The sequence below is a fragment of the Miniopterus natalensis genome, chromosome 8 (genome assembly GCF_054644295.1).
Source record: "Miniopterus natalensis isolate mMinNat1 chromosome 8, mMinNat1.hap1, whole genome shotgun sequence".
Taxonomy (NCBI): Eukaryota; Metazoa; Chordata; class Mammalia; order Chiroptera; family Miniopteridae; genus Miniopterus; species Miniopterus natalensis.
Window position 1 is genome coordinate 30517972 of NC_142088.1, and position 21000 is coordinate 30538971.

The window sequence follows — 21000 nt, forward strand, 5'->3', positions numbered from 1 at the left end:
ATCGATGAAACATAATGCTGAGGAAAAGAAACCAGGCATAAAAGGATACATAGCATATATTTATATTTGTATAACATTCAGAAATAGGTAAAATTAAATGTTACAGTGTTTGAAGTCACTTGGGGAGGTTATAATTGGAATAGATAGAGGGGAGCTTCTGGGATGTTGCCTACTGATCTCAGTGCTAATAACATGTAGCCAGTGAATATCCTTTGACTCAAGCACTTTCAGTGTGTGCTCTTTTCTGTATTATGTTATATTTCAATAAAAAGCTTACTGATAAACACTTTTTAATCTAACAAAAGAATAAAGACTTCTGCACATAATTAAGCAGAACAAAGGGATTATTTAGGTAGCAAACAAAAGAGTTTTCTGAAAGTACTTCTGTATAATATTAAAATAAAACAATAAAAATATGTGCAATTTAGTGCACATTTTTTAATGCAAGATACTCTGTTAAATTCTATTATATTGCTCTGCACGGTCCAGTATGGTAGCCACATATGCCCACTGAGCACTTGAAATATGGCACTTACAAATTTATATATGCTACATGTGTATGTTATAGCTATATGTGATAAGTATAAAATATACACCAGATCTTGAAGACATAGTATAAAAGAATGAAATATTTTATTAATATTTTTATATTGTGTACATGTTGAAATGACAATGCATTATTTAATATATTGGGTAAAGTATAATATATTGTTTAAATTAATATTATTTTTTTACCTTTTAAATGTGACTGCTAGGAAATTTAAAACTAGTATGTGGCTCACATTATATTTCTATTGTAGCACCAATATAGATGATGTCATTAATTTCTTACATCAAACCTGAGAGTTAAGTAACAGTTCCATTTTATAGATGAGAACATTGAGTTTAGAGTAAGAAGAAAAATTTATGTTATCTGTAAAGGTCACATAGCAAGTAAGCAGAGAGCTAAAATTAAATCTATATATCTATATCTCTATATCTATTTCTATGTCATATCTATATCATCTATATATATCTATATCTACATCTATATCTATTTATATCATCATCTATATATATATCACTATATGTCTATATATCTATATCTATATATCTATATCTAATCTATATATATGATTCTAGGTCCAGTGTTTTTCACCTCTAATGTTCTACTCTAAGAAGACAGGGGAGCACTATCTACCAGGTTGAAGAATTCTGTATCTAACTAAGTTATTATTCCCATGTAAATGCAACAGAAACACTTCCTTATGTATTCAAAGACTCAGGAAATACATTACTAACATATCTGCTTTACCAAAATCTCTATTTAAATATTCAGTTCAGCCAATTTAGGGAAAAAACAAAGATAAAAAATCTTTGAGTGGGGGAATTCATGGTGTTAAAGGGATGGTTGTGGGTTTTGAATCTATTTAAACATAGAATTTAATTTAATTATTGTCAGAAGTAAAATTTGAATAAAAATATAATTTCTTAAATAAAATATAGGTCTTTAATAAAAAATTTTAAAAATGTATCATAACAGTGATTTCAAATTCCCAGAGCATACAAGCAGAAACTAGGGTGTGTGTAGGGAAGTGGGACAAAGTTGAGGAAGTCTGTAGTTCAATAATTTCTTCATAATTCTTAGGAGGAATTTAATAGACGTTATTTCATTCCTCAGCTTGATAAGCTGACAATTATATGCTTAAGCTATGTCATTAAAAGATAAAAATAAACAGTGGAATTAAAAACTTACAATATACTGTGAGTAGATATCATTGAAAATATAGACAATAAAAGAGAGAAAACAAAATAGCAAAGAAACAGAAATAAAGTCAGTCTTTAAATTAAGATGACTGAAAGATAAAATAGTTATTTTAACAATAAAAGAAAATGGAATAAACTTAATTTGAAAGAATTGAGTTGAAAGAATAAATTAAGAGCAGAAATATGAGACACATTTACTATTAAACTCTGTTTTCTGAATACCAAAGTAAAGCTGTAGTAACAAAGCTATATTTAATGACCCCAAGGTATCTAATTTCATATGCTTTTCTCATGTCTGCTATTTAGAGTTTTTAGGGTCTCAAATCCTGTTGATTAGATATGTTTATAGCCATTGCCAAGCAGCAGTATGAATTAGAAATGTTAATGTCTCATTTTTAATTATTTCTGTTTATTTCAACCTATGGCTACATGTAGCTTTGCTTTAGAATGCAATAATAACTTTATTCTTAAATGAAAGCATTTGCAGCACTGTTTGTCTCTCCTAGATCTTAGCCTCCAGTTACCTGGAAACAAAACTAAGGCAGTCAGAGTAAAGGTGCAGATACCAAGAGGAAAACAATAATTTGTACACTCAGTATAATAACCATGTGTATCCCCGATGTGGCAACCATTGTTACTACATGTTTGCTTTTGACTGCAATTTTCTTGCTTTATTTTGAGAAAATTTTGAAATAGCTAATTCAGCGTACCAGGAATCTAGCTGCTTATTCTCTCAAATTTTATTGATATATCAGTGTTCCCAGGCCAGAGCAGCCTTGAGGCATAAACTAAGTCTCAGTAGTAGTCATATAATAAAAAGCATTTTTATCAGATGCGATCCCACCCACTCTTTAGGAATGCCTGCCATCTACCACTATATATACTCCCGTGCTGAGCAGGTATTTTTCCCCTACTTCAGGCACAAATCCTACTATCAAATGCAAGCTATCAGTGATTTTTCTCTCTCCAGCTTTACTTCATTACAGTGATAGTTCCTGTCCTCCCAACAGGGAAGTTTATCATTCATGCTCACTCAAGATATTGCTGTAGATGCATGTGGCAGAAGGTGCAGTTGCTTTCTGGAGTTAAGGGCTTATGGCTATGTAAACATACACTATAACATATATTATGTATATATTATATATAATATTTATAGAATTTTAGTTTTATATTTATTAACCCATTTCGTTGTTGATGATACACACTTGGGTGGTTAGTGGTTTTTGGCTACTAGGAATAATTCTGACAGCCTAGCTTGGCCTAGTGTTCATGGAGACCCAGTGATTAAGGAGAATAATTGGAATATGGAAAAACGCAAAGGGACTATAGATTAAGCAGGTGTAGGCCAGACTGGTTACATGCAAAAAATACTGTTCGGACATAGAGTTTTGTTACACCAAACTTTGTGCATGAAATAGAGTGGGTGAGGAAAAATCTTTAAACTTGGATTAGAAAGATGGATTTCTGAGATGGCTTCACTTAATAGTTCTTTTGGTGGAGGTTTCTTGTGTGCTAAGCCATTTGGAAAAATTTATTTTCTAGTAAACAGAAGATAGTAAGATATTTTAGTATAAAACTAATTTATAGAGCTGGGCTATATAAAGTCATCTGGGCTGACTTAGAGAAAACCCAGATGTTTGTCCTTTTTGATTGAAATTAAGAATTTGTTTATTTATAGTCCTTGAATGTTATCCATGAATTTTTTTGACATTCACCCTGGGAATACTTGTGCTAGGTAAATAAGAATTTCTTGGTTTAGAGCAGCCTCATGCGTAGTAGCTCTCAGGACTAATGCTTGCTTACTCTGGTCCTGAGATCTGTTTTTCACATGCTCAGTGATGTTCGGCATTTGGTCTGTAACAGAGCTGTACTGTTGGAATTCTGGGAGGCTTTCTACTGGGCATCAGCGACTTCCTTTCCTAAACTACAAACACAACTGCCCCTTCTGAGGAGGAAAGCAGACAGGTTTGCCTTGGCCAAAGTCCAATGGCCCAAAGTCAAGACCTTAAGTGGTTTTTCAAGTGCCCAGTCTAGGTTCTCTGAGGATCAGTCCGCTTGGTAGCCTAAGAAGGAAATTACCCAAACATTTCTGTTCTGGCATTTACTAATACACAGATGTTTCTTTTGATTCTTTAGAACAAACTTGAACTGGCACTTTTCCTGGATAGGAGGATACAACTGGTATAGGAGATATAAAATATATTTTGTTGACCTAGAAGAATTAGAGAATATATTATGAAAAAAATCATAGTTGAAAATATTTTTATCCACTAAACATTCCTTATCTGTGCTACATAATGGTATTTCTTACACTAACAAAAGCTTGAAATTCATAGGTGTCTGTTCCAAAGTTTCTTTATATGTGCATCATACCCCTAGTCCTATTAATTCCAAATCTCTGGGAAAGAGACCTAGGAATTTACCTTTTTATCAGTCATCTTAGATGATTCTGATGCACACTAATATTTGTGGACATCTGGCTTAAACTCTAAAGCACACTCAGCTGAATTTACTCTGCTATTAGAATCTATTTTACAATAAGAGGAAATGTAAATGGCAATAAAATGATAGTGATTAACTGGATCAGTTGAACTAGTTAAGCGTTATTTAAATGCTTAATTCTAATAATACTCTAGCTATTTTTTCCCGAGACTTTAAGGCTACAACTCAGAATGAACTCAGCGTATGGTGTAACCGTCTCATGAACACGTTCATATTTCAAAACGCCCTTCAGTTTCAGTCTTAAATAGATCCACATTATAGAAAATTTCATTCTGTACGCAATGAAGTTACAGTGGGGTTCTAGCATTCTTAGTTTGCCAAATTTTAGTCCAATGTTTATAACATGCACTGTTTATAACATGCACTGTTTTGCCCTTGTTCCTATGGAGGAGCAAATAGGGAAAGAAGAGAATGAAGCAGGTGAACAAAGTTTTCTCAGGAGTATGATCTATTAGAATGGGAAATCCCCTTTTGCAGTAGTCAAGAGCTGCTCCTGTTTAAATTTCATGCGGCCCGGCCGGGTGTGGCTCAGCGGTTGAGCATCGACCTAGGATCCAGGCGATCAGGGTTTGATTCCCGGTCAGGGCACATGCCCGGTTGCGGGCTGCGGCTGATCAGTGACTCTCTCATCATTGATGTTTCTATCTCTCTCTCTCCCTCCCTCTCCCTGAAATCAATAAAAAGATATACATATACATATATATATATATGTATATGTATATATATAAATAAATTTCGTGTGTCACTTTTTTTTTTTTTACCTGAATATAAGCATATCTAATTACATTTTGTGAATAAATACCTTTTGGTGAGGAAGTTGTAATGTTTGAATATAGGCTTCATACCAAACATGTGCTTTCAGCATTAATGTGAGCCTGACTATTACTTTTCTTTTTAACATTTCTTTTCATGCTCCTACCTTCCTACCCTGAGGATTCAAGTTCCTATGTCTTAGTGAAGGATAGAGTCTTAGTCATCTCCTGATCAGAAAAATAGAAACCAAGTTTTATTACTATCACATGATACTGTTCTCTAGGTCTTTCACTATTTTTAAAAAAAAGTCAGAATAACTTTTCTATACTTTTCTCAGCTATTTAAGATAACCTTTAGACTGCAACAAAATCATGATCATAAGTAGACTTAATCATTCACAAATAAGCTGAACTTCAACCTGGGTTATGCTGTAACATTTTTCATAATTTGGAGTGTTTAAGAGTATGGATATTACATTATCACCTCTATTTTGAATTCTGTTGAGTTAATTATGCACATGTAAATTTATAAACTTTATATTTTTAGTCATAATTCTAGAAAGGTCATGGACTTATTCAGTCATTTAACAACTTATTTTAGAGCACCTATTGTAGGGCAGTTGCTTTTCTTTGTGAACAAACAGAGAACAAAACTGACAAAAGTCCTGACCTCAAACAGCTTATGTTGTAGAGGGGGGAGATAGGCAATGAAAATAACAAATTAGTAAGTTAGAAAGAAATAAGTGATATGTGAAAAAAAATGAGCAGGGTAAGAGGGGAGGGGAGGGCTGAGTGATGATCTTTATGCTTATGATCTTGCATACCAGAGAGTATCAGAAATAATATTCGGGACGCTAACATAATGTTTGCATTGGGTCTTTCACCTTCTGTATTGTAGCTGCCAGTGGTTTCTTTTCTAATTTATAACCAAGATTACCAATGTGTTTTTAGAATCTTCTAAATTCAAGATCTTCCTAAAATATGTCCTTCTCTGAAACAGTCTATTTGGAAGGAATAGCTAAGTGAAATTCATTTTCAAAAGACAGAGACTGAATTGTCTCTTTGTATTGGCTAATGTGGGAGTGATTGGTGTATTAACACTCAGGAGAAAATTAGTACTTGTGTTTTTTTCTTTAATACACTGAACTTTTGTTAAAGCTGTAAAATTAGAATACAGTTGAAATAAATTGGAAGGAATAATTTTCATATAAATTTGAGTTCTTTCACTAAGGAATTTTCGCACTAAGAAATTATGTAATTTTGGAAAATGACTTAGACTCTCTGGGAATTTGTACTTATAATGAAGAAGGAAAAAATTGGACAACTAAAGTTATCTTTAAAGTCTGCAATAAGCTCTCAACACAGCATGGGGTGAATGGGCATTGTTTTGGTGGTGGACATGGAGATAGGCTCCCCAGGTTCACTTCCAAGAGAAGTCTAATTGTCCACCTGTCAGCTCCTTTAGGTTGGACCTCAGCTGCAGAACATCAGCTCACCTGAGGTCATGTCCTTCTTGCTGCAGCCCAAAACTAGTGACACTAGTGACAGCCAGGCTGACATCAAGATTTACCATTTCAGCCCCATGTGGGCCATTGTAACAGACCACATGTGTTCCTTAAGAACTGGATACATAACTTGCAGGACTCAGTGCAAAATGAAAATGTGCCCCTCCCTACCCCCACTTTTTAAAACTTATTAAGAATTTTGAGATGACAGCAGAAAACCACGTGTGCTGTGCTTTTAAGAGTGGCCATCTGGAGCCGACCCTGGCTCCACATTGCCCTGTGTACTTGGCTGAGTTTTATCTGGCTTACATTGCAGTTCAACCTGGATTCCAAGACCATTCTCTTGCCTGCTAGTTGTGTAACCAAGCAAGTTGCTTACTTAAAAAAAAAAAATCTCATATACTTTATAATAAAAAGTTTAAACTACATGCTTCTTAAGTTCACTTATAGCTCTAAATACCATGACATTACCAATTCTGGTATCTTTCATTCTGTTTTATGTAAGTTATATTTAAATGTTTTACAGTATAATTTTCATCTTTCCACCAAAATCATCATGAATATGATGATTTTATTCATTCATTTCCTTTTTGCCCTTACACAGGAGTACTTCCAGATTCTGTGGGGCCTGAGACTTATTAAAGAGGCTTTATATAAGAAAAAGAGTGAAATTACATATGCAAATTTGGTATGAGAGTTAATATTTACTTAAAAAATAATAATAGATTTGAATATTAGAACCTTAAAAATGTCATGAATATAGGAGTCTGTTGACTGAATTTTAACCAATCTTTCTTAAGTTAATGTTTTTGGATTCTACTAGAATACTTCCTTTCTGTTATATTTGAATTTTGGTATAATCAATTATTTGAAAAATATGCAAAACTAGCCTAAAACTAAGGCATAAAGGAGCAATTTAAGTGCAATTTAAATGGCTGTTCTTTTGTATTGAGCTATGCAGTTGTACTATATACGTTGACTGATGCATATATGCACAATAGTTTTATTGCTTTTTCAAGCAATTTTGCTACATTGGTGAAATTTCACATTTTTTTTTTTTGCTTTGAAAATACCAGACTGGTAAGATAAGAGAAACTAAATATATAATCCAATACATTGAAATACATAAAACTAGTATTTTTACATCCTGAAGTACTTTCTGTTTTTACTACTACCCCAGGTTGCGTCCTATAAATAGAGGTAACTGATAATTCTATTTCTTTTGCTTTCCACCAAAAACCAAAGATAATGTGTGGTACATTTGTGATTATGTGTGCTGAATTATCAAACACATTGCTGACAGGAGATAACTTCCATTTTGATTAGGCATCAGTGAGAACCTAATGCTCCAATTCAATTGTACACAGCTGATACTTGGAATAATTTTCCACAGATTAGTTTCTGGTTTCATACATTTCAAATCTTGTATTTACTCCATTACCAATATATTTTTACTACAAGGCACCATAGAACATATTCATGTTCATATATAAATTCTAGCCCTGAGCCTTTGCGTTACAATGTTAGGTCAGTCAGCACAGCGTGTAGAAGCCATTCCTACACCGGGCCTGCTAGCAGTATCTTAACTATATGTGTAATGGACTGCGAACCACATAACTATATCTCACTAAATAAAAAATAAATGTATACCCAACTCGACTTTTTAGTTGGGTCCCCAAAATGCCAGTGGCCGCTCCAACACTACTGGACCATGAGGGAAAGTGTGACAAGGAGAAAGAGTGAAAGGTGGCCTTAATTGATTATAGTTAAAATATCTTATTTTTTCAGGTTTTACAAAAATATATATATATATATATGATTATATAACACATTTCTGGGACACATCCCAGAGTTCAGAAGAATAAATCTATTCGACTCTTTCACTGATTACAGACATGGTCCACTTTAAGGAATTTCTAACCTGCTATATGAGTGTCTTTCTATGCCAACACAATGCTGATGTCATTCTTATTTCAGGAAGTAAATAAATGCAAAACTATATAGAGCTGTACAATATTATTTGTAACTAATGAGGCTTTGTTCTTAAATAATGAACCAAACTGTTAATTCTTTTAAAGAATTATTTTATTAAATCAGGCAGGCCCAATGCAATATTGTCACACAAATGCTTGGTGTCACTTTCCCCTCTCTCTTCTTTTTTTATACTCTTTCAAGGTAAATTTCACCAGATTTTGCAATTTATTCATGTTGATCCTCATTGCTCAGTGAAATATCTGTAGGTCTGCCATGCCTTTACCGCCAGCAAATTTAGATTTTATTAGATACATTGATGAATTGCTGTAAGAATTTTTAAAACATGCAATACTTGACTATTTAGTCAGGGGCACTGACCTCTTTTCCCTTAGATTCTCAAATAAAAAAATGAAAACAGCCAACACAACAATAGCCATCCAGTGTGAATGAATCAAAATTAAAACTATTTTTTGTTAGATCGGCAAAAAATATATTTGTTGGTGTGCTGCAGAATTTTAGTAATTAGTTTATGTGTGCCATATGATGAAGAAGGTTGAAAATTGGTTGAAAATCTCTGCTTAAGCCAATCAGATGCTTCTTGATTTCCCCTGACTTCCTCCTGCACAGCTTCCTGTGTCATGCAGGTGAGAGGCTATTGGTAGCTTGTTCCACACACTTGTACATTGACATCTAGTTTTGTTGTAAATGTTGTCAAGGGTTTTTGATTTACTCTTTAGCTCCTCTGTCCCTTTTTGTGTAGTTTTTTGGGAAACTCCAAAAACTGTGCTGTTCATACTTCTGTCATCTTCCCAGGATCTCCCTTGTATTTTTATTTTTAATCTTTGTCAATATGGAATCTGAGAATGGTACCTCATTGTTTTTAACTTTTCATTTTTTAATAAGCCTACTAATTATTTTCTTTTATATTTGTTGATTTATTATTGGCCACTTATATATTTTTTTACTTTTGGATATGGCCTGTTTATACCTTTGCCCATTTTTCTGTTGGAGTTTTGCTTTTTACTTAATGATATGTAAGAACACTTCTTAAGATTTAAATCTTAACTGCCTATCACATCATCATAATAATGATAATAATAATTTTAATAGTGCGCATTTGCCATCTAAATTTATTTTGATATAATTTTGAACTCTAAGTGAAATACTTTTTCAAAATTTTTATATGATTTTTGTTATATTTAGAGAAACTCAAAAACTGTCTGTTGAAGAGTTTAACTGATAAACTATTTAATTAATGTCGCTACAGGATAAAGAACAATGAAATCTTGGAAAGCAGGATATTTTTTTTAACATGAAATTACACCAAACAGTTTTATTCCCATTTATAGATGATCTCTACATGCTGTGATTTGTTAAATAATACCAAGGTTTATGCATTGCCTTATAATTTGAAGATTTCTTGCATTTATATAATTTGAGCCTCAGAATAATTCACATACTTAGAAAAATAACTGCCTAAGTCAGCAGTCATAGATTTCATTTCCAAGTGAATTCTGCCTAATTATAAATCTCTCTTGTTAAGGGATCTGAAGGTCAGCATTAGCAAGTACGGTAAAAAAAAAAAAAAAAAAAATCATGGACCAACCAGTTAGACATTTGCCAGGAAATGGATTGTTTGCAGATTACTTGGCATAGATCCCTGTAAAGAAGCAAATCTTCTGTCCCACCCCTTTACTCTGCTTTTCCTGCCTGCTCTTTTCCAAAGAAGCAAATGTTTAGGCACATCTGAACCATCAAAACTAGCAGTTTATACTAACCTGAACAAAATAAGTTATAAAGACCAGATAATATTCAAATATTACCCTTTATTTTCTTTACAGCTGACAAGATCTTTATATTTTTTAAAAGTATTATAGAAAATTAGCCTTTTTTAGGGATTGTCTTTGATATTAAGTTTTAAGAAAGCCATAAAGCACTTTTACTTGATTTGGGGAATTATTTCTTGAACACAAGCTTTTTTAAAGAAAGTCTCTTTAAATCAAAGTTATTAGTTCTTGTGCTGCTGCAATTCTGGTGAGTCAGAAACAAACCATATTTGGACTTTCAGTTTTCCACTTTCAATGGCTTCCTCTGTCTTTTTTTTCTTTCTCCCAAGCTCAACAAATGTAATATATTTTAATCAAGTGAAAACAGACGAAAATGTGACTCATTCTACTCGGCTAGGGATTGGTTTGCTGATGTCATCCCATTTTCTGCCGCCAAATCACTCTAAGGCGTATAATCAATCTAGGGGATCCTGCATTTCAGTGTAGAAACTAAAGCATTTTGTTGTAAACTCTCTTTATCTTTCTTTTCCTCTTCTTTGTGTTTCCTTTAAAAGCACACACACAATTCTTGAATAGTTTCATACTTTTCTTGTGTGTCATACCACATACATTTTCTTCCCTGCTGCATGTCTCCATTCCACTGCTTAATATATATTTCTTCTGAAGACTCTTTGCTATTCTTTATGTTGAAAAAAGCGCTGTAAGATTTATGGGTAGCTTGAAAACTCTGCTCACTCTCTTTCCACAGCCTCCCTTTCAGGGCAGGCATTGCCATCTGCTCTCATGACTTTATCTGGCATCTGTTTTCTGAGAGCTCTGAAATCTTTATCCTTGTGTCAACCATTTTAAAGGACCTGACTCAAATTCAGCTTTAACTGACACCACTCCTCAGATGCCCACAAGTTTCTTTAATTCAAAATATTCAAAACTGAATTAATTATTTCTACTGGGCATCCAAACATGATCTTTAAGAATTTTTTCCATTGTAGTTAATAGCTTTGTCATCTACTTAGTCACCAAAACGGTCTTTGAGATTTTTTTTGACTCCTCCCTCTCCATGATCCTTTCTGATGAATGAATGTGTAAACACTTTTGCTTCTTTCTAAAAAAGAAATAACTCAAAATCCAGTTCCTTCTCAGTTGTTAAAAGGAAGGACTTTGGAACCAGAAGACTAGGGTTTAAATCTTGTCTTCACCATTTTCCATGTGACCTGTGGTTTGTTAGTTAAAATCTCTCTGGGACTCAATTTTCTTGTCTGTACAATGGAAATATATATATGGTATCTATATCGTAAGAAATAAATATAGTACCTATATCAGAAGAATTACAACAGCTTTTGGTATATTGTAAGTGCTTCATAAATGTTAGCTATTATTGTTTTCATCATCATGATCACTCTTAACAGCTTTAGGTACCTACTGTATCCCTGTAATGACTTAGGTTTCAGACAAGTTGAGTTTGACATTCCTTGGAAACACCCAAGAGGAGAATTTGAGAGGACTGTTGTATAAATGAGTGTATAGCTCAAAGGTAAGGGCTAACTGGAGAAATACACTGACACTTTTTAGCATATACATTCTAATCAAGGTCCTGGGAGAGAGGAGAGAAAAGAAAAGAAAAGATGATGGCTAAGTTTTGAATAACTGCAACAATTAAAGGCTAAATCAAAGGGGATGACCCCAAGAGGAGAGAAGCAGGATTAAAAACAGTAGTAGTGAGAAAAACATTTCAAAAAGATGAAGTAGCAACACTGCTGAGCACTGCTGAAGTTTGGTAAGATAAGCATGCAGACTTTTGCACTGGATTTAGTCACTTTGTCAGTGATCCAGTGGTCACAGGGAGATCCTTTTCAGTGGAGTGATAATCTCACCACATGGAATAAGAGTGAGGAATGAGGGAGTGAAAATTTATCACAGCTAATGTAGAGAACTTGTTGGAGAAATTTGGCTGGAATAAGAAATGAACTAGGGCACTTATTTCTTTGTATTAAAGTTGTTTAGCAGCTTTTAAAACCATCTGTAGTGTGCACTTTCTATGGGCAGTTAATTGATTTTTTAAAAAAATATGGCTTTATTGATTTCAGAGAGGAAGGGAGCAGGGGGTGGGGAGAGAGAGAGAGAGAGAGAGAGAAACATCAATGATGAGAAAGTCATTGATCGGCTGCCTCCTGCACCCACCCTACTGGGGATTGAGCCTGCAACCCAGGCATGTGCCCTGACCAGGAATCAAACCTCGATCTCCTGGATCCTAGGTTGATGCTCAACTGCTGAGCCTCACCGGCTGGGCTGTTTATTGATCTTTGTAACCTTAGTGCTTACACCAGAAACTGGCACCTTCTGGATGCCTGATAAAGGAGCTGTATGACTGATGGAGGTTATTAAAGAGGACTGCTAGTACAAAATACCACGTCCTGGTTATTTATAAACAATGGAAATTTATTTCTTATGGTTTGAGAGGCTGGAAGTCTGAGTGAGATCAGGATGCTAAAATGGGCACTTTCTGAGGAAGGACCCCTTTTGGGTCACAGGCTTCTCATTGTATCTTCACATGGTAGAAAGGGATAGGGATCTCTTTGGAGCCTCTTTTATAATGCAGTAATCTCATTCATGAGGTTACTTCCCTCATGATTTAAGCATCTTCCCAAACCCTGCCTACAAATATCATCACCTTTGTGGTTTAGGATGTCAACATATGAATTTGGGTGGGGGTGGAATGCAAACATTCAGCTCGTAGCACAGAGCAAACTCTTTGTGGCTTAGGTTTAGTAGAATGGAAGCTGAAATGTGTTAATTTTTTTCCTGAGTTACTTTTGGCCTAATTTTGAAGATATATTTCAATGATTCACAAATATTTTGCATATTAAAAGTTAAAAATAGAGGTTAGAAGAACCAATTAGAAAATATAGCCAATTTTTGAAAATACCACAATGCAATAAACTTCACAACTCTAATCCACATTTTTCCTGTTTAAGTTTGAAAAGTCAAATATGTATATGTTTAATTCCAATTTAACATATACAAGAAGAAAACTAAGCTTTTGTTTGATCTGCAATGGTACTGCTAGTTTCTTTCAACATATACTCTCTAGTCTTCTTGGAGCCAACATCTCATTTTTGTCTTTAATTTGTATAAAATCCAAGGTTATATTTACAAAATTGCTTTTGCTATTTTTAAAAGTGTAAATTTGAATTATATGTAAAAATTATCTATAATATTACAAATCAAAGGATTTTTAACTTAGGCTCCCAAGCTTAATATTACTTAGACGTTCTTATTAAATAGCTTTCAGACGAACTTGAGCTCAATTCTACACAAAATTATCAAGTATGTGATGTTATTGAAACCTTTCAATGTCACCTTTCACAGCCCTGTTGTCCTTTTGTGGCTCATCTTCCTTCTCTGCCTTCCACATTTTATCAATCTCAAACGACTTTCACAAAATTGCTGTCAGTGTGACTAGGTTGGGTAAATACTTTTTCAGGTAAATTGTAATGACAAAGATTTCCCCCTCCATGGTTATTCAGGCTTGGTTCTAACCCTTCATGTTTTTAACAGAGAACCACCCCTTAGCTTGAAGGACTTTTATTCATCACAGAATATATTTGGGAAAAGAACTTTCTTATTTCCTCTCAATCACAACATAGGCAGCTACTATTTCAACATATAAGCCTGGAGGGCATGTATGCCCAGCGTAAACCACATATGCCCTCTTTCCAAGCTGGGTGTAGTGCCCTGAGGATTCTAAGAGTGCTGTGACAGATAAGGCAGTGGAATCTGGTCTGGGCCTCTGTATTTGTACTCCTTTGTTGAATTTATTCCCCTAAGCACCTTTCAACATTTGGTTGGAGGCTGGATATTCTTGTTCTTGCCATCTGTTACTGTGTTTTTAATTACCACCCTGACTTTGGCATGTTTCTAACCACTTACCCATCTTCTGGAATCTACCAATGAGCCTGAGCACACTCGAACCAGCTCTTTCTCTGTAGTTTCATCTCCCTGGTCAGCCATGTCAGGAACCCATTATCTTCACACACATCCATTTATCTCCTCCCTACTCCCTATTCAGAGTAATTGGTAGAATAATTGCTCTTTTTTCAGTAGTTCATTTTAGGAAATAAGGATTTCGGTGGGGTAGTATGAAATTTGTATTATGATTACTTAAAATCTCTACCACTTTTTCTAATAAAGGTGATATCCTTATTCTAGTATGTTACACAAACTTAAAATTAACCAAAAAAAGTTCATTACTTTAGCTTCTCTAATGACTTACAGATTTTTTTTTTAAACCATAAAGATCTTAAAGGAATCGTAAGAAATTAAAATGAGTGTAGACAACCAACAATTATTGACATCTACTATTGACCACATGCAACTATTTTACTAATCTTCATAGTTATTTCACCATTTAGTGAGCATTTTCTCCATTTTACATACAAGGGAGGAGTGTCTCATAGAGACACAGGTAACAAATACAGCATGGACGTAGGAATGTAATCCAAGACTAAATGCAAAACTGTGTTGTTTCTGAGCATTAATGTTCAGTTCAGTTATTTTACTAGGCACTAAAGGTGTCCTATTGTCTCATTTAGAGAAGTAGCCTCCATTGTAATTAAGAACATGGGGATTATATTTCTTGAGTTCATATTCTTTTTTTGCTACTCACCAGCGCTGAGGCCCTAAGCACATCACTTAATGTCTCCAAGACTCAATTTTGTCATCTCTAAATTAGGAGAGATAATGGTGAAGGCAATGATAGTTCCTTTCTTCCAAGATTGTTTTGCTTAATGAGATAATCCATGTAAAGTAGTCAGCATGGTGACTGGTATAAACACAAAATAATAGTTCTTTCCTTAATTCAGACATTTTAGCTTTTTAAAAAATATATCTTCTCTTTGGGCTAACAAAATAAGAAACAGAAAAAATTATCTGTTTAAGGCAGGGGTCTCCATATTCCTTTGCTTCTTTATAGATTCCTCAATATGAAGGTGGGAGGTAGAGGTATAACCATTGATAAAATCCTTAAATTAAGCAAAGATGAAGTGTCACTGTTGTTAGGACAGCAGTGTTAGGATTCTGTTTCTCCTTATGAAAGTATGAAAAGCTATAGAGAATGGAGAATTCTGCAGAATGATGTGTGATGGCTTTAAATAGCTTAGAGTTCTATGAAGTAAGACTTTAAGATCTACCAGTAGATTCTGAGAGCTGGGATCAGTTGCAAATAAATGGCAAGTATTCTACCACTTTATGCCCCATCATTCTAAACCCATAGCAGACATAATTAATCCAGTACAACATTCCTTCCTGTTCAATGCAGAGATTTGTCCTCAAGCTCTTTCCAGTAAAACGCTCTAGGCAGTCACTACAAATCAATCGAAAGCCAGCCCACATGATAAAACCTATTTGAAGTCTTTGTGGAATGTTCATTTTTTATAGTATTGGGACAAGAAATCTAAAGGGAAAATGAAAAAAGTAGTGAAATAGCCTAGTGTGCTGAGATTAAAGTTTAAAGATGAAATCGATTTGATAGATTGAAAGTAAGTCTAAGTCAATTCAACAACAATTACTAAAACACAAATAGGTCTAAAACTCTGAATCAGTACGGAAGCTAGACACACATAAACACATAATTTAGAAACAAGATAGGTTGTAGTATGTTGTGATTAATTAGTACAGAAAGAAATCATAAAAATTTCCAATAGTGAAACAGGTAAGGCACTAGGGAGCATTCAGTCATTATTCACTCAGTAAACATCTTTGGGTAAAGCCCTGTTTGGTGAATGAAAAGGTGCTTTATTTTTATTTTCATTTTTGAAATGCTAAAGAGATATAAACTTCTCTATGAAATAGCATAATTTACTAAATTGGAGAAGTAAGATGCTTTATGTGAAAATGCCTCCTTTTTAGGCAAGGATAGTCAAGGACCAAGTTCTCCAATTTTATTTTCAATAATTTTTCAGCATTGCTTTTCAGAATTTCAACATAAAATACTTTACTTTATTGAAATTCTCATACATACATAACTAATTATATATTCAGTTAACTCTCTTTTAGGCTAAAGACTCATTAGTTCCTCTGGAGTTTGCATTGGGCTACATTTGTGAAAATAGTAAAATATCTAAGTTGGAACAATAATTGTAGCCATGTTGATAAGATGTGGCCCTAAATATAGAAGACAGAAGTATTATGTTACAACTGACATGGTGACAGGAATGCTTAATAAGGTCACTTATTCTATAAAAATGTAAAAAATACTCAGAAAGGCACTCTGTTCTCTAAACTTGCTGATACATTGCAACTTTGGATATTATTTTATGTCTGAATCAGCAGTTTTAGAAACACTAAAACACTCAGCATACAGCTGTGTTCCTATTTGCACAGAGTCTATGCTTGCCAAAGCAAACACTGGTCCGCTCCCTGTAATTCTACCATGCCACCGGAGTTTCTCCTGTATTTATGGGATGGGTGTGTTGATTGTAAGTTAGAGTTCTGGTGTTTGGTTCTTGACTACATTGTACTTAAGTTCACTCTATGTTTTTTGGGTTAGAACTTGAAAGCCATGCCACTTTTAGATTTGGGAGGGTGCAAAGAAATAAGACAGGACAATTATATTATGGTCATGATATAACCTTACTACATTTCCTTGACTTGTACGTATGTTTGAAGGACTCATCCTTTCTCTTGTCTCCAAAATATACTTTAAGAGACTCCATTTCAAATTTATTCTTTATCTGTACCATTGGGAGGTTATGGAACTTGAATTTTATTTGCAGCATATTAATGCGTTTTCATACTGCTAGAGAAATACAGTTAGCAGAGAAGAGTCTTAGAATGTTTCAGTAATAATATCCTGGAAACATTGAGTTGTTAAACAAAACTCTTTTGATGAATAAATAACTTCATTTAAATATTTGTATATTTAAGTGTAATAAGCAGTGAAACATGAACGATTGAAATTGATCTGGAGAAAATGAGCTTCATTCATGTCTCTGATCCCTCTTCTCCTTCTCATTTTCATTTCTGCTCTCTGGCTGAATCTCCCAACAAGATAATGATATTTAATGATGATTATCAGATTCATCATGCCCACGGTGAGTATATTATCTTCCTCAAAGTGAATTGTGGAATCTCATAGTGTAACCTATCTCCTTCAGTTTACCCTGCCTGCTTATATTATTATACTACTCTTATCATGTCTTTCTTTTGCTCAGTAGCTCTCCCTTTTCTATCACATGATTCTAAAACTGAAGAAATTTATTTCTACCACTTAGTATAAAACTTATGCCTATTCTGGCCAGTTCACTTACTGCCTCTTGAGTAAGTAAAGGTTTTCTATCCTCCATTCTTTCCCTGCACTTTTCCTCCTCACCTCTCTCTTCCATTTATTCCAAATCCTACCTTTAAAAAAAACCCAGTCTAACAATCTATGTCTTTAACTGCATAATTCAGTTTATTTTACATTTACTATGTTTTAATTTTTACTATTGCATCCCATTTATTTGGTTTATTCTTTTTCTGTTTGCTGTTTTCTTACTTTTTCAGCAATTGGGTTAGTGGATTTTGTTTTTGTTCACATTCTATTCCCCTCCCTTCCAACTAGATTGTATTTTATGCATTTAATTTCTATTCTTTTAATTATTATTTTCACACAACTAGTAAAATTAACAGTCTAAAGTTAATATCTTTAACCTCTTAAACACACATATATATATTCTATGTAGTATATAATATATAGAATACAGTTGACCCTAGAACAACATGGGATAAGGGGTGCCAAGCACCCGCTGCAGTCAAAAATTTGCATATAATTTAAGTTGGTCCTCTGTATAAGTAGAGTCCCAACTGTGCATCTAAAATCTAAAATCCATGTTTTATATTATATTTATTAACCCATTGGAATGTTTAGGAATTGTTTGATGTGGTCAATGATTATCCATATGTATATCATTAGATTTACCCATATGCATACCATTTTTCTTTGCTTGCATCTCAGATATTTTTCCTGAGATAACTTGTTTTCTTCCAAAAGTATATCCCCAAAATTACTTACACTGTCTTCTGGTTTCTATTGTTTTTGTTGAGAAATGAGCTCTTAGCTCATTTATTGTTTCTTTTACAGTAATTTACTTTTTTTTCCTCTTGCTGCTTTTATAATATTATGTATCTGATATGCCACAATTTCAATACAATGTGCTTACTTGTGAGTTTCTTTTTATTTATTGTGTTTAGGTTTTTTGACATTTCTAACTTTGAGGATCAGAGTAATTTTCAATGTTGAAAAATTATTAGCTATTTGGATATTACTTCTTACCTATTTTCTTTATTTCTCCTTCTGAAATTCTAATTAGACATATGGTAGAACTTATTCTAACCTCTATATTTCTTAATGTGTCTTTCGTATTTCTTATCTTATTGTTTTTCTATGTTGCATTCTGGATATTTTCTCAAGTTCTATATTCCAAGTAATAAATTCTTTCTTCAGCTATGTCTAGTATGTCTGCTTTTGGATTAACTGAGCATTTTGTATGATTGCATTTATCTCCATTATGGACTTGTGGTTAATACCTCTTTTTAACACTCTGTTAGTGGTTGCTCTAGGGTTTATAATACACATTTTGAAATCAAGGTCAACCTTTACATGTAGCATTCAGCTTTATAACAGTACATTTCCAATTCTTCTTTTCCATCTTTTATGCTACTTTTGTCTTATAGTTTACTTTTCCATATGCTATAATTGCTACTATTGTTGCTTTAGACATTCAATTATATTTTAGAGTAAAATTAATATTAACATTTTTAATAGTTACCTTTATTTTAAACATTTTCAGACATCTTTATTTCTTTGTGTAGACCTAAGTTTCTGTCATATTCCTTTTTCTTGAAGACTTTTTTTCACATTTCTTATAGTAAAGGGCTTTTGGTAATGAATTATCTCAGTTATCTGTTTTTTAATCTGGTTTTCAGAGGTTTAAGTATGATGTGCCTAGGAGTTTTGTTTTCCCTCTTTGGCTTTTATCCTGCTTGGTGTTCTCTGAGCTTCTTGAATCAGTGCCTTTTATATAGTTTATTATTTTGGAGAAACAGTCTCCCTCTACATGTTTCTCCTGTCTCATTCTCTCTTCTTCAATTTGTTGTGCAACCTATTCTTTTTTGCATATTGCTGAAATTGCTTTACTGCCCTGTTACCTGAGCTCTCTAATGGATTAAAGAAACATTATTATTTTGAAGATTATGTGGCTTTTACTTATTATTAGGATAGGAGCAATGCACTTGTCAGCTTTTTATTTCCTATTAGAAGCTAGATGCCTTCTAATTTGACATTTCAGATAGTATCTAATGACTTTAAGCAATGAAAGATGTGGAAATTAGTACAATTTATCTTCCTTCTACCTTTTCTCCTCTCCAACTTCTTAATTTAATTTGTTTTTTTGTTAATTTTTAACACATTTCTTCTTTTAGCCACCTTTTTTCTCCCAGTTTTTAGCATGATCTTTTCAAATTGTGCCTCCATTTCACCATACTTAATGCCATCTCTTGATTGGCTGAATTTCATAATTGCAGATTTTTGTTCAGAAAAGTATTAATTATTTTACTGCTTTTTCCTTTCCATCAGTATTTTGTAGACATCAGTCCAATTTGTTCTGGTGCTGACTATGACTGTAGAAAATTTCTAATCCAACTTGATTTTTCTCCTTTGTACTGGACTTTTTCTTTCAGTTGCCGTGTTATTCATATCATTCTTTTATATATATATATATATCATGGAAATCCAGTAAGTACACCAAGATATGACCTGGTGTTGATATTTCTAGTAACAACTTCTGTTATATGTGCCCTTTCCATATGTATATTCAAGGTGTTATCTTTATTAAAAATGTTTTTTCTCTTATATCCTTGTTCCATTTGTTCTATTTTTAAATTTAGGAGCACTAATTATGTATATATTAAATCTCTGATTCTTTAGTCTTCCAGTATCTATCATTGCCTTTATATATTTTAATAATTGCATTATCTTCCATTACATTTTTGTGTGAATATCTTTAGCTTGTTCAGTCTCTCTGTTTTCAGTAATATTTATTCCATTGTTTTACTTTCAACTATTGCTTTTCATTTTCTAAATATTTTAATGTTTATATTCATCTTGTTTTGAGCACTGATAAGTTAGTTTTTCATCTCCTTCTATGAACACATAAATTTTTGACTTTAATAGTTTATTATTTGTGTGATTTGTTAAAAGAAATATGAAAATCTGAAGAACTCTTTGTTTAAACTATGCCTCTGTTTTCTCGTGTATTGTCCTGTTCTTCCTCTGCCTTTTGCTTACATTTTTTTGTCCTTTATTTTTTAGTTTCTCTTTTTAGTTTCCATGTTGGCACTTAATGGGTTGGGAATTTGCTAATAAATAAAATGGAGGAAGACAGGTAGTAAGGAAACAAGCTGGAAGGGTCTGGGGACTTTGATTTGGATTTATTTTCTTGAGCTGTCCTCCAAGGTCCATCTTCACTCACTTTTTAAAAATTGGCATGGCTGACAGTGACATTTTTAGTGAAGTTCTCCTTGCTTATGTGCCAATTCCCCACTGACTTTCTAAGCTCAGGTCTTGTAAATAGTACAGATCATTTGATTAATTGCTACGCTACCTCATAATGTAAATGTTCACGTATATGTGTGTGTATATCAATTGAATGATAGTGTAGAACAGTGTTTCTCAAACTTTTGGTTTGGTCTCAGAAGCTC

General features: G+C 33.4%; 1 long non-coding RNA gene across 2 annotated transcripts in view; it reads left to right on the top strand.

Annotated features, from left to right (window-relative positions):
- LOC148092590 (uncharacterized) overlaps positions 1 to 21000 on the top strand; it is a 201691-nt gene that overhangs the window by 104249 nt on the left and 76442 nt on the right. The gene's annotated exons all lie outside the window — the stretch shown is intronic.